Source organism: Petaurus breviceps, unplaced genomic scaffold, assembly GCF_028583685.1.
Source record: "Petaurus breviceps papuanus isolate PSGF00001 unplaced genomic scaffold, PetGlider_PUasm1.0 91133, whole genome shotgun sequence".
In the NCBI taxonomy this organism is placed as follows: Eukaryota; Metazoa; Chordata; class Mammalia; order Diprotodontia; family Petauridae; genus Petaurus; species Petaurus breviceps.
In genome coordinates this window covers 82,579,216-82,601,177 of record NW_027187419.1, presented here as the reverse complement: position 1 = coordinate 82,601,177, position 21,962 = coordinate 82,579,216, and positions in this window count along the sequence as shown.

Here is a 21,962-nt window from a genome sequence, read left to right as displayed (position 1 = left end):
ACACACACACACACACACACACACACACACACACACACACACACACACCCTGTTATTTAATAAGAGCAAACTGTTTATAGACAAGTAGAGGGTATGAGTATAAAATACACAAAAGGACGATTAAAAAAATCTTATTAAGGGCTACAAAGGGACTGCAATGGAAGAAGAGGAAAGAATGCAGTGGAAAAGGATAAATCATGCCACACAAAGAGGCATTAAAACAATAAAGCAGAGGAAAAGAAGGGAGGGAGAAGAGTATTATATGAGCTTTTCCCTCATTGGATCTGGTGCAAGGAGGGAATAACAACCAGTTAAGCGTAGGACTCTTTGGAGAAGAGATGCAAAATGTATCATATTAGAGGGAAGGAGGGGAGAGAGAGGAGCTTTGCATGAGATTTATTCCTATCACTTTTGGTGCAAAGAATAAATAACATACTTCATTAAGTATAAAAATATCCTACAGGCAGGAGTAGGGGGAAAGGGCTACAAAAGCCAGGGAGTGGTTAGTAGGGAGAGAAAAAGTAAGGGGGAAGGGGAGGAAAAGGGAGGGAGGCTGATAAGGGAATACTGAGGGAAGCAGTGGTCAAAAGGAAAACTATTAAGGAGGGGAAGAGAGAAGGGGAGAAAAAATATAAGCTGTAACAGGGGAGGGAATAGGATGGAGGGAAAGAAACAGATAATAATCATAACTCTAAATGTGAATGGAATGAACTCTCCCATAAAACGGAGGCAGATAGAATGGATTAAAAATCATAATCCTACAATATTCTGTTTACAAGAAACACATCTGAAGCAGAGGGATACACACAGGCTAAAGGTAAAAGGCTGGAGTAAAATATATCATGCCTCAGCTAAAGTAAAAAAAGCAGGAGTAGAAATCTTTATCTCAGATAAACTAAAAGCAAAATATGATCTAATTAAAAGAGATAAGGAAGGAAACTATATCCTGCTAAAAGGCACCATCGAGAATGAAGCAATATCATTACTTAACATATATGCTCCAAGTGGTATAGCATCCAAATTCCTAGAGGAAAAGGTAAAGAATTAGAGGAAGAAATAGACAGCAAAACTATACTAGTGGGAGACCTTAATCTCCCCCTCTCTGAACTTGATAAATCCAACCTCAAAATAAACAAGAAAGAAGTTAAGGAGCTGAACAGAATTTTAGAGAGTATAGGTATGATAGATCTCTGGAGAAAACTGAAGGGGGATAAAAAGGATTATACTTTCTTCTCAGTGGTTCATGGCACATACTCAAAAATCGACCATGTTCTAGGGCATAAAAGCTTCACAATTCTGTGCAGTAAGGCAGAAATATTAAATGCATCCTTCTCAGATCATGATGCAATAAAAATTATATGCAATAAAGGGCCATGGAAAGACAGACTAAAACTAATTGGAAATTAAACAATTTAATCCTAAAGAATGAGTGGGTCAAACAAGAAATTATAGAAACAATTAGTAATTTCATTCAAGAGAATGATAATAATGAAACAACATAACAAAATTTGTGGATGCATTAAAGGCAGTTCTTAGGGGAAGTTTTATATCCTTGAGTGCATACGTGATTAAATTAGAGCAAAGGGAGTTCAATGAATTGGACATGCAATTGAAAAACCTAGAAAAAGAACAAATTCAAAATCCTCAGTTCAATACTAAATTAGAAATATTGAAAACCAAAGGAGAGATTAATAAAATTGAAATTAAGAAAACTATTGAATTAATAAATAAAACTAAGAGCTGGTTTTATGAAAAAAGCAGTAAAATTGATAGACCCTTAGTCAATATGATAAAAAAAGAAAGAAGAAAATCAAATTATGACTATCAAAAATGAAAAGGGTGAATCTACCTCCAATGAAGAGGAAATCAAAACAATAATTAAGAATTATTTTTCCCAATTGTATGCACATAAATTTGACAATCTTAGGGAAATGGATGAATATTTACAAAAATACAAGTTGCCCAGATTAACTGAAGAGGAAATAAATTACTTAACCCCATCTCAGGAAAATAAATTGAACAAGCCATCAGTCAACTCCCTAGGGAAAAAATCTCCAGGGCCAGATGGATTTACTAGTGAATTCTATCAAACATTTAAAAAACAATTGATTCCAATACTCTACAAAATATTTGGGAAAATTAGTGAAGAAGAGTCCTACCAAATTCTTTTTATGACACAAATATGGTACTGATACATAAAACAGGAAGAGATAAAACAGAGAAATAAAATTATAGACCAATCTCCCTCATGACTATAAAAATTTTAAATAAAATATTAGCAAAAATACTACAGCAATTTATCTCAAGAATAATACACTTTGATCAGGTAGGATTTATTCCAGGAATGCAAGGAAAGCCATCAGTATAATTGATCATATCAACAATAAAACTAGCAGAAACCACATGATTATCTCAATAGATGCATAAAAGGCTTTTGACAAAATACAACATCCATTTCTATTAAAAACACTATAAAGTATAGGAACAAATGGAGCCTTCCTTAAAATAATAGGTAGCATCTATTTAAAACCATCAGCAAATATTATATGTAATGGGGATAAGCTAGAAGCATTTCCAATAAGATCGGGGGTGAAACAAGGGTGTCTACTATCCCCTCTTATTCAATCTGGTACTAGAAATGTTAGCAGTAGCAATTAGAGAAGAAAAAGAAATCAAAAGAATCAAATTAGGCAAAGAAGAGACCAAGCTATCACTCTTTGCGATGATATGATGATATACTTAGAGAATCTTAGAGAATCAAGTAAAAAACTATTTGGGACAACAAATGAATTTGGCAAAGTTGCAGGATATAAAATAAACCCACATAAATCCTCAGCATTCCCATATATTTCCAATGAAATTCATCAGCAAAAGATAGAAAGAGAAATCCCATTTAAAGTTACTGTGGACATTATAGAATATTTGGGAGTCTACTGCCAAAACGAACCCAGGACCTATATGAACACAACTACAAAATACTTTTCACACAAATAAAGTCAGATCTAACTAATTGGAAAAATATCAACTGCTCATGGCTGGGTCGAGCTAATATAATAAAAACGACAATTTTACCTAAATTAAATTATATATTTAGTGCCATACCAATCAATTTACCAAAAACTACTTTATAGAGCTAGAAAAAATAGTAACAAAATTCATTTGGAAGAATAAACGGTCTAGAATATCAAGGGAATTGATGAAAAGAAATGCTAGGGAAGGTGGACTAGCTATACCAGATTTCAATCAGTATTATAAAGTAGCAGTCATCAAAACTACTTGGTACTGGCTGAGGAATAGAGGAGTGGATCAATGGAATAGATTAGGCACATGACATTCAGCATTCAATGAGTATAGTAATCTATTGTTTGATAAACCCAAATATCCCAGTTTTTGAGATAGGAAATCACTGTTTGACAAAAACTTCTGGGAAAACTGGAATATAGTATGGCAGAAACTGGGCATAGACCATTATCTTACACCATATATGAAAATCGAGTCTAAATGGGTGCATGATCTATGTATAAAGGGTGATACTGTAAGCAATCTTGGAAAACAAGGAATAGTTTACCTGTCAGATGTGTGGAGAAGGAAAAACTTTATGACTAAACAAGAATTAGAAAGCACTATAAAATGAAAAATGTATAATTTTGATTACATTAAATTGAAAAGCTTCTGCACAAACAAAGCCAATGTAACCAAGATTAAGAGGGAGGTGGGAAATTGGGAAAGAATTTTTACAGCCTATGTCTCTGATAAAGGACTCACTTCTAAAATATACAGAGAATTGAGTCAAATCTATAAGTATACAAGTCATTCCCCAATTGATAAATGGTCAAAGGATATGAACAGGCAGTTTTCAGAGAAAGAAATCAAAGATATCTATAAGCACATGAAGAAATGCTCTAAATCACTATTGATTAGAGAAATGCAAATCAAAACAACTCTGAGGTACCACATCTCACCAGTCAGATTGGCTAAGATAAAACAGGAAAAGGACAAATGCTGGAGAGGATGTGGGCAAATTAGAACACCAATGCATTGCTGGTGGATCTGTGAACTGATCCAACCTTTCTGGAGAGCAATCTGGAATTATGCCCAAAGGGCTATAAATAATTTCCTACCGTTTGACCTAACAATACCACTTCTAGGGTTATATCCCAAAGAGATCATAGAAGTGGGAGATAGACCCATATGTACAAAAATATTTATAGCAGCTCTTTTTGTGGTAGCAAATAATTGGAAATTAAGGGGGTGCCCATCAATTGGGGAATGGCTGAACAAGTTGTGGTATATGTATGTTATGGAATACTATTGTGCCATAAGGAATGAGGAGCAGATGGACTTCATATTTACCTGGAGAGGCTTATACAAATTGATGCTAAGTGAGAAGAGACCAGGGGAAATTTGTACACAATTACAGACACAATGTATGTGTGATGACAAACTTTGATAGACTGGACTCTTCTCAGCAATGCAGGTTAGAAGTCAACTCCAAAAGACTCATGATGGAGAGAGATGTCTACATCCAGAGAAAGAACTAGAAAGAACTGAATTTATATCCAGATTGAAGCAAACTACCTGATCTTTTTCTTTTTCTTGTTTCGTTTTATGTCCTCTTTGCCATTTTTTCATTCCATCTGATACAATCTGTCTTTATAACCTGACTAATGTCTAATGTGAAAGCATTTACAGATCCTATACTTTATTATGCATCCATGGGGGGGGGATAGAAGGAGGGGGACAGAATGTGAAACTCAAAGAATTGTGGAATTGAATCTTGTAAACTAAAAGTAAACAAACAAATTAATAAAAAAAGGAAAAAAAAAACAAAAACATTTAAAACACTACATTACTGGGCTACAACCTACTTCTCCAGGTTTCTTTTTACCTTATTCTCCTTCATGTGTGCATTCATCCAGTCATGATGGCTTTCTTGATATCTATCACATAAAACTCTCAATAGACCTTTGCCTAGACCAGGTGTGGGGAATCTGTGGACTCAAGGCCACTTGTGGCCTTCTAGTTTCTTGGGTACAGCCTTTTGACTGAGCCCAAGTTTTACAGAGCAAGTTCTTTTATTGAGGAGATTTGATCTGTGAAGTTTGGATACAGTCAAAGGGCCACACTTGAGGATCTAGAGAGCCACATGTCATCTTGAAGCTGCAGGTTCCCTACCCCTGGCTTAAACTGTTACCTATTCCTGGGATGCACTCCTTCCTCATCTTTACCTCTTAGAATTTCTAATTTTCTGCAAAACAACTGAAATAGAATTTTCGCATGAGATTTTTCCTGACCACTCCTTGTATCTTTTTGTCATATATTCTTTTGTTGATTATTATATGTGTGTGTGTCTGTTTTCCCCTTCAGTTAGACAAGTGTGTAGCACAGTCCATAGAGTACAGGACCTGTAATCAGGAAGAATTGAGTTCAAATCCAGCCTCAGACATTTATTAGCTGTGTGATTCTGGGCAAAGTTACTTCTATAAGCCAGAGATCCCGCTAAACTCCCCTCATCCCTCTCTCTCATATTCTCCTTTATATGATTTAAAGACACTTCTCTATTTTCTTTCCTTTGGGTGTTGACCTATAGGCTCTGTCTAGGCACAGTGGGGATTAGAAAACCCTGGAATAAAATGTACTGACCTCCTATTGTTGCTCTGTTAGAGGGTTCCTCCAACCCTAAATCCTTTGTGAACTGAAAATTTGACCCTTCATGTTATTTTAATGTCAAAGTGATATGGATTTAATTAATCAATCTGTCCATACAAAGGCAGCTGTCTCTTCAAGTCAAGAAATGCTGTTCAAATAACCACGTATATTTGCTGAGCTGGAAACCTCAGTATATAGAACTTGTACAGGGGATGTTTGGCCAGGCCAATGGAGGTAATTTTTATGGCTCATACTTGGAGGACAAAGTTTAAAAGCATAAAGATTTAGTGACAACTTCCTGGAAGCAGCTGTGAATGAAAAGCCATCACAGTGAGATGTGTCAAATGACTTGTTTCCTTATTTTCAAAGAACTTGGCACTGCCTCTCTGGGATATAGCTTTTGATATATATACACACATTTTTTTTCTGATGTTAAAGTAAAACTTGCAACCAATTTCTATTTGTCCCTTCATAAAAGTCATCTCATTGTCATCAAGCAAAAAGGCTTTGAATTTGCTCATATCGTGTGCCCACAAATATTATTATTTAATCAACATTTTTCTACTTTGTGCAGAAAGAACTCATTATCTGCTAGGTGTAGCAAACCCTGAACATCCAGGCCCTGTATAGGCCATCGATCTCCTGAGAAGGTTCTTGCTAAAACAGCTTTCCTGAAGAGGAAGAGCCAAGATGTCAGAGTAAAAGCAGGAACTTGCTTCAGCTCCCACTCCAACTATCTCCAATACCAGTAAAAAAAAAAAGATTCTAAACAAATTTGAGAGCTATGGAACCCATAAAGTGACAGAGAAACAAATCTCCCACTGAAGGCAGCCTGGAAGGATGACAGGAAGGGTCTATTACACTGGGCTGGGAGCCAAATGCAGTCTGGTGTGAGCTGTGTGGACCCAGAACTGGGGCAACCCTTACCAGCAGCACAGACCAGTCAGAGCAGACTTCAGGAGAGTGAATCACCAGCAGCTGTGGTGGTCTCCAGACTTCTCAACCCATAAACACCAAAGAGAAAGTAAATGATCAGTATGGAACTCTGTTGGAACTAGGTGAGAAAAGAGTTCAGTCCAGTCTCTGCCCTGGGGTGGCAGAGGTGGCAGAGGCATGGCAGCAGCAACTGCCCTGTGGCTGCCTCTGGAGCTCCTGGACTACAGATCACAGGGGGACCAAGTGACCATTCTCGGAGGGTAATTGCTCTTGTTTTGACCTTCTTGGATCTAGGTCACAGACTTGGGTGGGGGTGCTGGGGTGAGGAACACCAGTGAGCCTGAGTTTGTGGTAGCTGTAGAGAGGGCACCCTTCTCAGACCTCTGACAACAGCTCTGACAACTGTGAAAACCCCAGCAACTTGGGACACAGTTCTCTCCACTCTAGAAGCAGAGTTCTACTGTGGAAAAGAGTTCAGAAGTCAAGTAATTGGGGGGAGAGATGAGCAAACATAGGGAGTGCAATGAGACAATAGAATCTTTTTGGGGAGACAAAAAGGATCAAAACATGGAACCAGAAGAAGACAACACAGTCTAAACTCATGTGCCAAAAGCTTCCAAGAAAAATATGAATTGATCGCAGGCCATGGAGGAGCTCAAGAAAGATTTTGAAACTCAAGTAAGAGAAGTGGAGGAAAAAGGGGGAAGAGAAATGAGAATGATGCAAGAAAATCATGAAAAGTGAGTCAACAGCCTGACTGAAGAAAATAACACCTTAAATATAGACTAACTCAAATGGCAAAAGAGTCCCAAAAAGCCAATGAGGAGAAGAATGCCTTAAAAAGTCAAATTGCCCAGATGGAAAAGGAATTTTTAAAACCCACTGAAGAGAAAAATTCCTTCAAAATTAGATTGAAGCAAATGGAAGCTAATGACTTTATTAGGAATCAAGATATTATAAAACAGATCCAAACGAATGAAAAAATAGAAGGAAATGTGAAGTATCTCATTGGAAAAGCCACTGACCTGGAAAATAGATCCAGGAGAGATAATTTTAAAATTATTGGACTACTTGGAAGCTATGATCAAGAAAGGAACCTAGAAATCATCTTTCAAGAAATTCTTAAGGAAAATTGCCCTGATATTCTAGAACCAGAGTGCAAAATAGAAATGTAAAGAATTCACCTCTTGAAAAAGATCCCAAAAAGAAAACTCCTAGGAATATTATAATCAAATTCCAGAGTTCCCAGGTCAAGGAGAAGATATTACAATGGTCAGAAAGAAACAATTTTGAGTATTGTGAAAGCACCATCTCAACCAGGATAACACAAGATCTAGCAGCTTTTACCTTAAGAGATTGAAGGGCTTGGAATATGATATTCTGGATGTCAAAGGAGCTAGGATTAAAACCAAGAATAACCTACCCAGAAAACTGAGTATAATGCTTCAGAGGAAAATATGGTAATTCAATGAAATAGAGGACTTTTGAGCATTCTTGATGAAAATACCAGAGCTGAACAGAAAATTTGACTTTCAAATACAAGAAGCAAGAGAAGCATGAGAAGGTAAACAGGAAAAAGAAATCATAAGGAACTTATTAAAGTCGAACTACTTACATTCCTACATGGAAAAATGATAATTGTAACTCATGAGACTTTTCTCAGTATGAGGATAGTTGAAGGGAATATATATATACACACACGTGTATGTGTATATGTATATATGTACATGTACATGCATGTGTATATACACAAATCCATATACATAGATGCACATATATATGTATACATATATATGTTTGTATAGGAGGGTGTATGTGCATATAAATATATGTGTGTGTATATTTGTGTACATGTATGCATAGATAGAGGGCACAGGATCATTTGAATATGAAGGGATGATATCTAAAAATAAAATTAAGAAATGAGAGAGGAATATATTGGGAGGAGAAAGGGAGAGACAGAAAAGGGTATATTATCTTATATAAAAAAGTCAAGAGAAAACTATTACAATGAATGGGAAGAGCAGGAAGGTAAAAGGGCATGGGTCAATCTTACTCTCATTGAATTTGGCTTAAGGAAGGAATGACATACACATTCAATTGGGCATCTTACCCTACAGGAAAGTAGGGGGGAAAGAGATAAGAGGGGGAATGATAGAAGGGAGGGCAGATTGGGGGAGAGGGTAGTTAGAAGCAAACACTTTGGAAAAGGGACAGGCTCAAAGCAGAAAATAATTCTAAGTGGGGGGCATGATAGGATGGAGGGAAGTATAGTTACTTTCACAACATAACTACTGTGGAAACATTTTGTGTAATTATACATGTACAACTCATATTGAATTGTTTGTCTTCCCAGTGGGGATGGGTGAGGAATGAAGAACAGAAAGAAACTGATAATTAAAGTTTTTTTTAATGTTTTAAAATATTGTTTCATTTTTTTCTTACATTCATGAAGCAGCAAGCACCCCAGCATCCCCAGGGTGGCTGCCAACACAGGTTCTTAGATCTGCTTTTCTAAAGGAAAGCAACTCAAAATGTGTTAACAAGCTTACTTTAATCAATCAAACATATATCGTTTACCTAGTTCAGGGGAAAAAGGTCAGCACCCAGAACTTCAGCGTATACAGACAGAAGTTACAAGACAGAGAAACAGATCAAGCAGACAGGCTTCCAAACTGTCCAACTATTACATCCATATCAAATCACAGTTACCAGAGAGGGAAGCATCAATATCTGGGTTTTCAAAGCCGGGGGGCTCTCAACGGCTGCCCTGAGTCTCATCTGGTCAAATCACACAACACTTCTCAAAGTGAACCCCAAAGCAAAGCCTCACATTAGGGCTTACATAGCCTTCTCCTGGCTCAGAGAATGTAACAACCCTTTTGACCCACTGCCCAATCACAAAGCACCAAGGTGTGGGAGTTCCTGAAAAACAAGCCTCTCACCACAGGCTCCAAGTGCACTTAACCTAGATGTAGGGAAGATCTTTAAAATTTACATTCCTATAACAATGCAACTGGGAAATAAGATATTCAGGCACTGGGGTATAGAAATCCTTTTGGCTCTACTAGAAAGTTAGGGGGCATGGGGGATGATATAAGAGAGAACAGATTGGGGGAATGGGTATTCAGTAGGCTCTCTATCTTGGGGTGGGGGTAGAGGAAAGATGGGGAGAAAATTTGTGACTCAAAATCGTGTGGAAATGAATGTTGAAAACTAAAAATAAATAAATTTTAAAAAATTAGATTTTCTTCAAGACCTAGCTAAAATCCTTCCTTCTGCAGGAAGCTTTTCCCAATTTTCATTAACTCTAGCACCTTCTCTCTGTTGATCATCTCCAATTTATCTTGTATACAGTTTATATGTAGTTGTTTACATGTTGTCTCTCCCATTAGACTGTGAGGTCATTGAAAGCAGGGATTATTTTTGCCTTTTTCTGTATCCCTAGGGCTTAGCACAGTGCCTGGAACATAGTCAGTGCTTAATAAATATTTATGGAATAACTGGCAAAAAGATTGTGATAGGTTTTGTTTCTCTTTTTCCTTATTTTTTTTTCTTTATTGGAATTAACATTTTTCCTTAAACTTCTAGAGTTCATCTACACAAAAACTGGTGGGTAGAATGCTGCTCAATACTTTTGAGTATATAAAAGAACAAAGACAAGTTTACAAACATTTTGAGTCACCAAAACAGCATATTATAGATATCAAGAAGGAATTTATTCCATCATTCAACTTTTGATAAATTTATTCTGTATCACATCACAATGCATTAGTAAACTAACCTTCGGATTACAATGTTTGGATGTGTACTAAGGTTATTACTTCTTCCTCCCTAAAGTAAAACCAAAGTAAACTATAATTATTTCTAGCTATTTCTTGAATGGTTAAAATATCAATATATTGATTGTAGTAGGTAAAGGAAATGTAAATATCTTGTTCATGCTGTCTAGATATTGTCTTGTTTTTTTTTTCTTAGTGATTTAATAGATATAACTTTTTTTTGAAAATATACATTAAGGGAATGGAATATAAAGGATTTTCTGAACACTTTATACAAAATTAACTTATTCAGAATAATTATGTATTGGAATGTTTTGACATATTGTGGCATTTAGAATATTTAAACAAGTTGAGAGACATGAATGGAATGGGATATATGCTGCAAGAAATGATGAAGATAATGAATAGAGGGATGCTTGGAAAGATTTATATGAACCAATGCAAAGTGGAGTAAGCAGAGACAGGAAAATAATATACATAATGACTACAACAAGGTAAATGGAAAAATCAATAACCACAAAATAATTGAAATTGAATGTTGTGAAATTATAAAGACCAAACTTGGTCCTAAAAAAATAAATATAAAAAAGGTCTCCCTTGCTTCTTTGCAGAAGTGTGGGGTTCAAGGGTGTGGAATATTTCATATCATGGCAGTATTTTTATGTATTGATTAATTTGCTGAATTTTTTTTCTCCTTTAAAATTCTTTGTGAGGCAGAGGAAGGAATACATCAGGAAAAGTACTGACTAAAAATAAAATATCAATAAAGAGATATTAATTTTTAAGAGGTGGCATTCGTTTCTTCAGGAATTGAAAATTTGAAGACCAAGTTTGATTATCCTGCAGATATGGTTAGCATATGTCTTGGAATCTTCCTCTGATGTAATAGGGCTGCTGATACAGGCAGACCTACCTCTACCAGTATGTCTCAGCTAAATGGTACTTGGCTAGATCATCACAATACCCTAATTGACCCTTAAAGAATTGAAATTACTATGAATGAATTTTTCACACTAAGATTTCCCTACAGATCTTTCTACCACATTTCACATGCTAGTCTCCAATCTTATTACTGTGGATATTCCAGCAGCATAGATGGCAATTCTTCTACTTCTTATCTTGTGTTATTCTTTATTTTTCTTTGTCAAAATTTTATTTTAGACTCAAACGCCAGAACATAAATACAGAATGGAGAAAAGAAACAATAACATGATAAACTTAAATATTGGAACTTAAATACAAAGTTAGAAAGAAAAAAAAGCATGTCTTGTGCATCGCAGAACATGAGAGAATTCAAAATATGTAACAATAGATTTTCATTTCAAGAAAGCCTATATGATAAATAATACTCCTTGTGTCGAAAATTGTTCATCTTTTCCTTGCTTCCTAGTGAGTTTTCTTTTGTTCTCTGCCATGCACTTTTTTTACTTTGTTCTTTTTTTCCCTCCCCCCTTTTCCCCTCAGAAGGCTACAATAAAGTTTAGATGTATTTCTCTATAAGTATAGATATATACATACACATATACATATATAGACATACTTTCCCAAATGTATTCTACTCCTGATCTTTGTTTTTTATGTATATTTCTTGTTTCCTATCCCTCCTTCCTCCTCTACTTCTACCTGCTGACCTTGCCCTCCTATAACTTGCCTGTCCTCCTCCAAGGATCCCCCCATTCCCATAAATTTAAACACCCTTCTATATCCCTATTTTACCTATTCCCTCACCATCCCCTCTAAATATCCCTCCCTTGTGCTCTCCCCACTCCCTATGTCCTTACCATTTCATTTCTTCTGAATTTAGAGGACTTTTATACTCTTCTAAATATATATGTATTGTTCCCTCTTAAACCCATTCCCAATGAAAGCATATAGCTATATAGTGATTTAAAGTTTACAAAGCACTTTATTACATTAAATAATTTGATTATCACAACAACTCTTTGAGGTAGGTACTATTGTCACCATTTTTACAGCAGGAAAGGAAGACACAGAAATTAAGTCATTTGCCCAGGGTCACATAGCTAGTTAGAGTCTAAGGCAGGATTTGAACTCAAGTTTTCCTGACTCTACATACCAGCTCTGTCCACTGCACTAACACGTTTTTTTTTCTCTAATCCTGCATCTCCTTAATCACATGCTTTAAACAGGTTAATCTGAATAATTCTCTATTGGTACTTTGATACAGCTTACTCATACTTACATGTATCTCTCTATAGTTTTTATAAGAAATAATAGCAGAAAAAGAATATTAATGTTTAAAAAGGTGCGTCTTTGTTTGGTTATAGAATAAAACTAATTACCCCATATACTTTATGATCCATCCTTCCTTTAGCTACAACTTCCTTTTGTCTTCTGAATTTGTTTTAGGTCAATATTGACATGATTTGTTTACTTCTATAGTATTTTTTATATTTGATGACTATACAAAAGTCTCACATTCAGAGTATTAGCAATGAAATCACTATTTATAGTCAAACAACATGTGATTCTTACCATGCTATGACACCTTTCTCACTATATTTCTCCCCCATCCATGCCAGAAACACAAATCATTGTTGGTAGTATGTTGAATCCTACCTGTACCCATCATGAGAACCTCTGTTGCCCTTTGGGTCATTTGTAGTTCTGAGTCCTCAGAATTATGGTGCTTCCATATAACATCATTTGAAGAATAATGGTATTAGAATTATTAGAATGACTTTTGTGTGTGTCAGAAATCAGCTTGGGATCCACAAATCACTGCCTGATTCCATGTTTTCAATTAAATTTGCTCTCTTATTTACGCAATTCAGAAACAATTTTATAATTAATAGATTTCATAGGATCTTGTGTGACTCATAAATATCTTGTGTGACATCTGTAGAAAATCATCAGTGAAAAACTGCCTTTTCCATTCTGATATTTTCATTAAGGGTGGATTTATTCCATTGGTAGAGCTTTCTCATAAAGACTATATAAATCAGAAAACAAACATGTTGTTAATTGTTAATAAAAGATGTCCTACGAATTCCCTGTGCCTGTGATATTTCTTTTTTGTTATTACATGTGTTTATTTTAGTTTTCAACATTCATTTCTATAAGATTTTGAGTTCCAAATTTTGTCTCCATATCTCCCCTACCCCCATGCCAAGATGGCAAGTGTACTGATTACCACTTCCTCCAGTCTGCCCTCTCTTACATCCCCTTCTATCCCCCCTTTATCCCTTACTTTCCTGTAGGAAAAGATGGATTTCAATACTCCATTGCCTGTACATTTTATTTCCTGGTTGCATGTAAAAACAATTTTCTAACATTTGTTTTTAAAACTTGGAGTTCCAAATTCTCTCTCTTCTTCCCTCCTCACCCATCCCCATTGAGAAAACAAGCAATTGAATATACTTTGTACGTGTATAGTTTGGCAAAACATTTCCATAGTAGTCATAGCGTGAAAGACCAACTATATTTCCCTCCATCCTATCCTGTCCCCGACTTATTCTGTTTTTCTCCTTTGACCCTGTCTGTTTCAAGTGTTTGCTTCTGACTACTCCTCCCCCATTCTGCCCTCCCTTTTATCATCCCCCCTCTTATCCCCTTCCCCCTACTTTCCTGTAGGGTAAAATACCCAACTGAGAGTGTATGTTATTCCCTTCTTAAGCCAGATCCAGTGTAAGTAAGGTTGATTCATTCCCGTTTACCTCCCTGCTCTTTTCCTCCATTGGAAAAGATTTCTATTGCCTCTTTTATGTGCATGATATTTCCTAATAATTTGTTATCTTCCCCTATTTTATTTATTTATTCTTATTTAACAATCTGTTGTTCAGTCGTTTTAGCTGTGTCCAACTCTTTATAACCCCATTTGGGGTTTTCTTGGTGAAGATACTGGGGTGATTTGTCATTTTACACATGAGGAAACTGAGGCAAGCAGGATGAAATAGCTTGCCCAGGGTCACACAGCTATTAAATGTCTGAGGTCAGATTTGATCTCAGGAAGATGAGTCATCCTGACTCCAAACCCAGCATTCTATCAACTGTGCCACCTAGCTTCCCTGACATTCAACAGCAGTGAACATTTATTAAGTGCTATCATGTACAGATAGTTTTCTTTTTCAAATATTTTGAAAATTCATCCATTAATGCTTTCAAAATTGTGTCTGACACCTTCAGCATGGATATTTTCTGTGTATATTTGATCCAATGAAGCTTCTCTTCCAGATTTTTAAAGTACCATCTCCTTTTCCTCATTATAGTACATTGGTTATGAAGATGTTCAAATGCAATGATTCCATTGCCAGATGTGATGAAAAAGGATGCTTTAGAAATGACAGCAACTTTGTTCGATGTATTGTCTCTTTGTTGGTAGGTGATATTATTCTCATTTTTTTAGAAGTAGAAACTGACCCTTACAGGAGTTAACAGATTTGGCAACTTTTGATGCTCACATAGCTAGAAATAGTAGGTTTTGAACCCAGATCTTTTGATTATAGATGCAATGTGCTTTGCAGTTAATTCATGCTACCATGAAGCTAGTTTGTTCTGATATGAAGGAGTCCTGTTTAAAAATGACCTGTCTGAGAGTTACTTACTCAGATTCAGACAGCAGAAAGAATGAGGTGAGGGTAGGGAATGGATCTTCTTTATAGGCCATATATCTGTTTTGCTGTCCTGACAGCTCAACTTTGATTTTCTGTTTTTGAATATTTGAATATTGCATATTATTTTGCTCCTTATGATTGACTGGGCTTATCATTTAACTATTTTTTACCATCAGCATTGACGTCCACCCTGATTTTGCAATCTTCTGCTCAATTTGAGTTTGATCTTTGTTTTCTAATTGTTCTGGTGCTAATAGCACTGGCTTCTTACCACAAACATTAGATCACAGCAGCCACTTGACCCTTGATGTGTAAAATGTGATCCATATAGTTATCCTGTAATTCAGAATAATAGCATGTGAAAGTTAGAAAGGGGATGCTTAATAAATTATTTTTTAAATATTTAATCTGACCTTAACAAACACATGAAAATTATTTCCAAATACAAAAAATTCTGAAAAGGACTTTACATTAAAATATGACTCTCCATTTGATACCACTTGATTTAAAAAACAGTATGTAATAAAGCCAATCCAAAATTTGCTTGACTGTGCTTTTTACTTCCTTCTGTATTCTTCTGTGCACTTTTAAAAAATGCTTCATTGGCACTGATATTTCTTTTCTTCTTTTTTTGGCATCATTTTAACTATCCCCAGCTCTTTTCCTTAACTAAAAACAGAACAGCAATAACAAAAAGCCTTACAACCAATAAACTTCATCAAGAAAAACAGATCCACATAATGGCCTTGACCATAAAAGTATGTCTCCTTCTGCACATTCAGTCTGTCACCTGACATTTGGAAGGTAGGTAATATGGTTCATCACAGGTCCTCTGGAAATTCAGTTTGTCTTTGCTTTGATCAGAGTTCTTGAGTCTTTCAATGTTGTTTTTCTTTAATGTACATTTCAGTCTGCATCAGTTCATACTTCTTATGATTCTTTGGAATCCTCTCTTTCATAATTTCATATGGTGCAATACAGTCCTCCACATTGATGTATCACAGTTTCTTCAGATATTCCTAACTGAGAGTTATTCCCTTATTTCCTAATTCTCTCATCTCCCTTTTCCTCCTCTTTCCTGTTCTCTCCTCCTTTCTGTGTCCTTTTCTCCCCTTTCTTCCCTGCTAATGTCCTCTCCTCTCCTCTCCTCCCTCCCCTCCCCTCCATTCCTCTCCCATCCCCTGCCTTTCCCTCCCCTCTACTCTTTTGGAATCAGAAAGTTTGTTTTGTTTTTGGTTATTTCTTCCCATGTATTATCCTCCCTTTTACATCCCTTTCTTCCTATTTTCCTATTAAGTTTGATGTATTTCTACTCCAGATTCTGTGTGTGTGTGTGTGTGTGTGTGTGCATGAGTGCACATGGACTTATTTGTTAGGTCCTTTGTAACCAGATTGCTAACTAAAATAACCCTTTAATAGTGGGGCAGGAAGAGAGAGGCCCATAGCTTAAATATTTCCCTGTAACACAGGTATACACAATGGGAAAGGGGATCAAAAGTCAATTTCAGAATGTCTGGAAGATATACCGTATTCATATCACATTTTACTCCAAGGTTAATGTTCTCTCCCTTAGGTATCATGACTAAGTTTTGTAAATCAGCTAACATTCAATAACATTTTGCAACATGGTGTTTTCTTGTACTGGTCTCTCGGTGGAAAGTGGAGGAATAAAGATCAGTGAGGTTATGTGATTTGCAGAGCTATATTTGATGCCCAAGATCAATAGAAGTATCAATGGACAGGAGCAGTATTTTTCTAGGTGGGCATGAAGTGTTTGTACAAAACCATGATGGCAGTGCACAGAGACCTAGATGTGTCGATCTATCCATCAACACTGTTAGATCCCACTGTTTCTAACAAACCCATTGGTTAGAACCCAAAAGGCCTCAAATGACTCTTTCATGTCTTGACTCTTTTGTTCCAGTTATTAATTAGTCCCATTTTCTGATTTTATCTCATTACCCACCACATACTCCACTTCCTGTTCCACCTTTGGTTGGATTTTCTAGCGATAAACTATCTACCTCATTGGAAGAGCTGGCATCAGACAAACCCCATGTGGTACCTTCCCTATGGCCGTAATAGTAATGTAATTTAAAAATCCCCCTGTATTGGCTTGGTTTTTGGTTTGATTGTGTTAAAACCCAGAACTTGTGAATCCCACTTGTGGGATGGACTTGTTGACGTGAAAAGAGAGGGCTGGACTGGGAGGAGCTGATGACTTAATTTAGAGAGACACAAGAAAAGAGAGAAGCAGAAGAACTTTTTGGAAGCAGCACCCTTTTGGAGGCAGAGAGAGACTGAGAGGATTGCTGAGGGCCACTTTGAATTGCCCAGGACTTTTGAGACCTGCCACACAGAGCTGCCAAGGACTGAGGAGATATGACTGTTATGCTGGTACTTTGTCTGCCTGTTTTGATGTTGTTTTGCCAGATTTGTCCACTGGTGAAAGACAATCCTGTTGTTGCAGGCCTTGGAACCTTGCTGTTGGTTCAGAAGCCCTGAAGAAGGATTTTCTTGTTGTATGTTTACAGAAATCCTGGAAGGGGGTTTTGCTAATGTTTTCAGGGGTCCTAGGACTGTTCTGCAGACAGAGAATTAGTTAATGAAGACACTGGCAATGTATCTTGTGGCCTTGCTAAGCTTTGTCTCCCCAGGAACAAAGATTGATGAGAACTTGCCTCCTGTCAAGATGAAGAAAAGACCTCCATTTGGGTATTAAACTATGTGCTTAAGCTTGTTGTAACTCTGGGGTAGATTCAATTGTGATCCAAGGGTGGGAAACTTTTGACCTTTTTGTGTTCTGTGATTGAACAAATGAATGTACTTTACTTATGATTGGAAACTAATTTCCATTTGAGAAGAGGGGCTTTGTGATGGACTAAATGAAGGTATAGTCTAGGGGTGGAGTACTATTTAGAAGAGGGACTTTGTGATTGATTAAATGTATATAATGTCCAGGGGTGGGGTAGTACTTGGAGATTATTTAATCACACTTGGTAAATGCTGTATTTTGAATGATGTCATATTTTGATCTTCTCTGTTCTTAATTTTTCAAAAATGTAGAACACCTATGCTGGTATTTTGAACCTTGGGAAGTTGCCTTTGCTTGGCATTGCAATGGCCCAACCTCTGTTGTTTGAAAATGTTCTGTTTTTTTCTAGACATTCTCAGTATTCAAAGGTAAGTTCAAGGATTAGAATTTGGCTCTCTCCTCAAAACTCAGTCTGCTCTGATTTTTTATAGAACCTCTACAAAGTGACAAATTCCACTCTAATTGGATCTGAGATAAAACTCTGTCTAATAAGTTTCTTACAATGCTCTAGAGGAGAGTCATTTGTAGGTAATGGACTATAACATGTATTTTAATAGCAGCTTAGCAGTAGAATCCAGCAACAATAGCAAAAATATCATGGAGAAAATGAACTTGGCATTCTCACCAACTATTTCCTCTGCCCCTCCCTGTGCCTTTCAGTTCCCCTTTCCTTCTTTCTTTCCAAAACAAAAACAACTACCACTGATAGAAAGGCCTCCAGCTAGTAATGGCATCATCGTTGCCTAAATGCGAATTTTGTTCCTCTTTGTTTTCCTAGTGCCAACATTCCCACATGAGCATCCTGCCTCACCAAGCGTTCCCTGCGGTGAGCCCAAATGTTACAGATCAGGTGGGCATGATTCAATCCACCAAAAGATGTCACTGCCAGTAGAATACACCGTGTGATCTTCCCCCTCTCCCTTGTCCAAGTGATACACTCATTTTGTTTTTATTCAGCGTCAAGATTTGCTGGCAACTAGAAGCAGAATTCCACAAAAGTCAGCCTTTAAGATCTCCTTTTGGATGTTATTGAGGGGAAATAGCCTCATTTTGTGGCTAAGAACGCTGAGCATTTTATCCTGCTTTGTTTTCCCTTCCAGAAAATGGGTATAGCAAGTAAAGATAGTGATACAAACACTGAGTTATATGAGCTTATTAAACTTCATGCTTAGGTTAAATATGCCTAGGCACAGATTTGATGATCTATCTTTACTACATGGCTTCAATGACTGAATGATTGTCTCCCAATATTTCTCTATACAAACCCTGTTTGCCATTATGCCCAGAATACTCTCTGTTTTCTGAATAGATTTTTGGCATTCTTCCACATCTACCCACTCATTCATTCATTTAATAAAGATTAAGTGGAGATTTAAAAATAGGTCCTGCCCTCAGGGAGTTCATATTCTAATATGGAAGAATAGTGGAGGGAGGGACTCAAGCTATTTCAGACAGTTGGAATGCCTGACATTCTCCTGTCTTTCCATCTATACCCTTCCAAATTCTACACTTGCTTTAAGGCCTAGCTCAGGATCTTCCATGGACCTCCTGGCATCCATTATCTGAACCACATATTTCACACAGAATATATTGCCTTGTGTTAGCTTTTCATACCTGTATGTTTCATTTCCTTCAATAGATTAAAATTCCTTGAGGGCAGGAACCATGTTTTCTAATTGTATTCTGTTTATTACTTCACCTATACTAAGTGCTCAGTAAGTACTTATCTAGGGCAAGGAATCCTAACTTTTCCTGACCATAAACTTTTTTCCCCTTTCTAATGTATTTCTTATCTAAGATTGTGCCTTATAATTATCTGAAGACATTATGTGTACTTTTAATTTTTTTTAAGTCTACCTATGAGACTATGAGTTCCATGAGTGTATGTCTTATCTAAACTTTGTGTCTTTTCCAGCACCCAGCACAGTATTCTGAACATAGCAATGGCTCGATCAAGCTGAGATTCATTAATTTGTTCTCAGTTTTCTGAGTCAAAGCTAAATAGGTTGTACTCCCTTCAATATATGCTGTGAATCCTTTATTTTTATCTGTTAACTAGCTTTAATTCATTCTGCATATGTTTGTGTTGTTATATATATCTCTTATCTGTGCATATATATTTTTCTCTTTCTTATTTGTGTATGTATGTACATATGTATGCATCTATGTGTCTATATCTTTCTTATCTCTGTATGTATATATGTATTTGTCTGTCTTTATCATCTCTCTCTCTCTCTCTCTCTCTCTCTCTCTCTCTCTCTCTCTCTCTCTCTCTCTCTCTTTCTCTCTCTCTCTTTGGATTGTCATCTCCTTGAGGGCAGGGACGATTTGTATTCCTTTTATCTTACCATGGTGCCCAGAACATTGTTCATTTTTTTTAAAGCAATTGGGGTTAAGTAACTTGCTCAAGGTTACATAGCCAGTTATTTCTGGGTGTGGTGCTGAGTATCTGAGCTCGGATTTGATCCAGGTCATCCCAACACTGGAGCCAGTGCTCTTACTCACTGAGCCAACTGGCCACCCCTAAGCAATTGGGGTTAAGTAACTTGCTCAAGGTTACACGTCCAGGTGTTTCTGGGTGGGTGCTGAGTGTCTGAGCCCAGGATTCGATCTCCAGGTCTTCTCAACACTGGAGCCGGTGCTCTTACTCGCTGTGCTACCTGGCCGCCCCTACACTGTTCATTTTCAATGAAAGTTTCTTGAATACAGGAAAATGGGAGAAGTGGGTCAGCACTTTATGGTCTCCAGGTATCTATTTTTAAATATTCTTTTTTAACTAAGTTGTCTATTGCTCTTGCTAACCTACTTGGCAAATACTTCTCAAAGTGCTTAGTACAGGATCCAGAACATAGTCAACACATGATATATATTGATGCTGATGACACAGATATTTTATAGTCCAAAGTATTTTTAGCTTCAAATGGAACAATTATGAATAAATTTCCACTAAGTCATACAGAAAGGAAGAATTGCAGAGGCACTAGAGAATCAGTCTCAGAATTGGGAAAGTCTGGGGTGAAGTGCCACCTCTAAAACATAGTGGATATTTAATCCTGGGCAAGTCACTTAGTCTCTCAGTGAGCTGAACAGTTGCCTGATAGTCTCTCTAAGACCAGAAGTTGCACAATAAGGGCTATGCGGCATGTGTAAAGTGAGTTTCCACACTGAGATTTCCTTGGCCTAGACCAAAGAAGTCTCAGGTCTAGCTCACACCCAACCCCACAAAAAACAAATGAACAAAAAAGCAAACAAAAACAAATAAAACCTATAAGCCCAGGTCTTGAAATGTTACAAGGATATTTCCTTAAGGCTAGCAAGAACAACAGGCACTTCACATAGCAGGTTTTCTGTTGTTTTTAGAGCAATTAGGCTATTATTGCAAATAGTTAACTATCCCATAGTTCTTTATAATTTGGGAAACACTAGTCTATCAAGGCATTCATTTTTTAAGTCTCTGTTTATGATAGTTTTTTTATCTTTGTCTTTGGTAGGTCCCAGTCTGCTATTTTAGCTTACTCAGAAAAAAAAAATGGTTAGTAGCTGTAGGTCATTTTCATAGTAACATGTAATCATGGAATCATAGGGTTGGAAGGAGTGTAAGAGTTCATTTGGCTTACTTTATTGCCCCTGAGAGATGCAAGATTTTATTTACCTAGAACATCTTATAAAAACAGCACTTATTCTAAAAACCTATGGCCTATTCTCTACTTGGCTTGATCTACCATACCACAGAAATGAACTGTGGAGCTGTTTAAAAACCACCCATTTTCTTGATCAAACCCTGTCCTCCATGATATTCAACAAATTTCCCACTTATCGAGAGGGCTGTTACGGAATCAAGTTTTATTTTCCACAGAGTTATGCCAAAGCTATGATGGGTGTGTCCACTATAAACTCCATGCTGGGGAAAGAAGCAAGACAGGTGCCAATACTGAACCTGTGTTTAGGGATTTGTTTTAAGCTCTTATTTCTAAAATGAGAAATGGCTCACTCTGCCTTCATGTTGCATCTCCATCTCCATTTCTCTTTCCAATTACAACTAATTTAAACTCTAAATGAAATATATGTATTTCTTCTAAATGAATTTTGTTATTATTCAGTCTAACTTTTGAAAATATTCCATTAGGAATTAGATTGGCTTAGAACTGAATTTTTAAATTAAATTAAACAGTCCAGTTATCTTCATTACATTATATTCCTATTATT